The following is a 3485-nucleotide window of genomic DNA, read 5'->3' as shown; positions in this document are numbered from 1 at the left end:
CGACTGTCCTCACATTTTACGTTTTTGCCCTATCTTATCACCATGGTGAAGAGAAGCAGTTGTGAAATGAGTGACATGGTTGTTAAGAATGCCGCAACGGGCATAAATGTGAGGATGGTCATAAGTGCGAGGACCGGTCAAAAGTGCGAGGACCTGTCAGAAATGACTTTTTTCAGCCCTCTGTAGTCCCTATGCAGATAGCCACGCCCACCGGTCACATGACCAGCTAGCCACGCCCACCCAGTCACATGACCAGCTAGCCACGCCCACCCGGTAACATGACCACCAAGCCACACCCCCAACTAAGCCACGCCCACAGAACCGGTTGTTAAAAAAATTGAATCACACCACTGCTAATATACAACAGTGACCCAATAACTGAACGATAAAGTGTTTGATCCTTGAACTCAGGACTTGCTTCTTGTGTCAAGTTATAAAAATCTGTTTGCATGGGTGTCTTTGTTGTGTTAGCATCTTTCATGTTGCAATGATGCAAAATTTGTTCAATTTTATCTTCTTGTGAAAGACTAAACCCCTTCTGTGTTTTTTCAATCTAAACACCTAAATAAGTGCTAATATGACCTAATGATTTCAATGTGAAGTATCTCTGCAAAGCTTTGGCAAAAATTTCACTCATTTGCTTATTTGGACCAATATAAACAATATCATCAACATAAACAAGAACTATCTCATATGCATTGTTAGATGTTTTAGTGAACAGGCACTCATCAGTTTCGGACTTAATAAAGCCCATTGAATTTAGTTTGTCAGTAAGACATAAATACCACATTAAACCAGACTGTTTCAGACCATAAAGACTTTTGTTTAGAAACTAGGTATTCCCTTCTTGCTGTCGGAATCCTGGAGGACTTCTCACATAGATCTCTTCATCTAGGTCTGCATGTAGATAAGCTGTGTCAACATCAAACTGGAAAACTTCTAAACCAAGAATAAAGCAATTTTTACACTTTCAGTTTGAACTGTCGGTGAATAGGTATTTGTGTAGTCCTCAGGATAACGTTGAGCGAAACCCTGAGCTACAAGTCTGGCCTTGTACAGTGACTCACCATTTGGCTTCCTTTTGATTCTGTAGACCCATCGAATGCCAATGACCTTTTTGTTTGCTGGGGGTTTTGCAGGTGTAAACACTTTAAGTTTCTTTAGACTGTCCATTTCAACCTGCATTGCTTCATACCATTTGTCTTGCTCTGAATCAGGAAGCTGCTTGATTTGTGTGAAATTATCAGGTGGAAGTGTAACATTGCAAATCAAAGGCAAGAGTGCTTTTGTCAGTTGCCAAGAATATCGTTGTGGAGGGATTCCTTTTGTGGCCCTCTTGGAACGTCTTGGAACAACAGTCCAGTCTTCTTCTGCTTCGTCCTTGTCCTCACATTCGTCGCTAGCGTCAGCATCCACGGCTTGCGAAGACGGAACATCGGGTTGAGAAGAACCAGTGGAATCTTGACTTATCAAAGTAACAAGCAAGGAAAAAAGCCATCATTTCAACCGCCCTCTGCTACCAGGTGTCAGGGCGCTGATTAATCCCATTCTGCTTTTGGGATAATCGCACCTTGATTAAGAGGAGTGGATCGAGACCTTTCCTTGCCAGTATACTTTACGAAAACAAAACCCGAAGATATATCTTCTAAGAAAACTCATTTATTTGTTATAAAGAAAATAAAACATCTTACTAATCTAAAAAAAAATTAATTGTTACATTTTTGCAAAAGTTTGCAAAAGAGAACAAAGAAAAAGTGTGAAGAGGAATGTGGGTGGAGGACATGCGCAGTTTAGCTTACTGATAAGGATTCTTGGCAAGCTACGGAAAGTCTGATAGTCCAGAAATGAGAGCTCAGCTGGTAAATAAAAAAAACACAGTGATAAGTACCATATCATATTAACACGCCAACTTTTAAGGAAAATAATTTTAAGTTGTATAATAATAATAATAATAATAATAATAATAATAATAATAATAATAATAATAGTAATAATTTATTTATTTGATTTGTATGCCGCCCTATCTCCATAGGACTCAGGCCGGTTCACAACAATTAAAATCAAACCAGATAAAACATGTTAAAATACATATTAAACACATGTTAAACATATTAAAATAATCCAAACCCCATCAGTCCAGGCTGGGCAATTTGAACAACCATGTTTTTAATTCGCAGCGGAAAGTATGAAGGTCAGGGGCCAACTGGAGCCCCAGGGGGAGTTGATTCCAAAGGGTGGGATCACAGAGAAAGCTCTACTTCTGGGGTCGCCAGCTGACATTGTCTAGCCAACGGCACCCTGAGTAGGCCCTCCCTGTGAGAATGCACCAGACAATGGGGAGCTGGTTGCAGATGGTCCGACAGATATCCTGGGCCTAAGCCATGAAGGACTTTATAGGTAATCACCAGCACCTTGAATCTCACCCGGAGAGCAACCGGCAACCAATGCAAATCGCGCAGGAGAGGTGTAACATGGAAGTATCGGGACCCTCCATCACAACCCACGCGGCTGCATTCTGTACCAGCTGAAGCCTCCAAGTGGTCTTCAAAGGCAGCCCCAAGTAGAGAGCATTGCAGTAGTCAATACAGGAGGTGACTAGCGCATGAGTAACCATGCATAGGGCATCTCGGTTCAGATAGGGGCGCAACTGGCATACCAGGCGAACCTGGGCAAACGCCCTCCTGGTCACGGCTGTTATATGATCTTCTAAGCTCAATCGTGAATCCAGGAGGACACCCAAGTTGCGTGCCTTGTCTACAGGAGGTAAAACTTCACCCCCTATAAGCAAAGATGGAACCTCTCTATCAGACCCAGATGCCAGTACCCATAGCCACTCGATCTTGGCAGGGTTGAGCCGAAGCCTGTTCCTCCCGATCCAGACCCATACTGCTTCCAGGCACCAGGACATCACGTCAAGGGCATCACTTGGCTGATTTGGGGTGGATATAAAAAGCTGGATATCATCAGCATACTGATGATACCTCACCCCGAAACCGCAGATTATCTCTCCCAGCGGCTTCATGTAAATGCTGAACAGAAGAGGCAATAGTACCGACCCCTGGGGCACCTCACAAGTGAGGGGCCTCAAGGCCGACCTCTGCCCCCTGCCAACACTGCTTGCATACAACCTGAGAGGTAAGAGGAGAACCACTGAAAAACAGTGCCTCCCACTCCTAACCCCTCGAGGTGTCGCAGCAAGATACCATGGTCAATGGTATCAAAGGCCGCCGAACGATCTAATAGGACCAGAACAGAGGAGTAACCTCTGTCCCGAGCCCTCCAGAGATCATCCACCAGTGTGACCAATGTCATCTCCATGCTATATCCGGGCCTGAAACCCGATTGGAATGGATCAAGGTACTCCGCTTCATCCAGGGCCACTGGGAGCTGATGTGCCACCATGCTCTCAACAACCTTCACAAAAAAGCGAAGGTTGGAGACTGGACAAAAGTTACCCAAAATAGCTGGATCCAAGGCAGGTTTAT

Source organism: Pituophis catenifer, unplaced genomic scaffold (assembly GCF_029215685.1).
Source record: "Pituophis catenifer annectens isolate HBS135680 unplaced genomic scaffold, rPitCat1.0.hap2 SCAF_4, whole genome shotgun sequence".
Lineage (NCBI taxonomy): Eukaryota > Metazoa > Chordata > Lepidosauria > Squamata > Colubridae > Pituophis > Pituophis catenifer.
Note: the sequence above shows the minus strand (reverse complement) of the source record.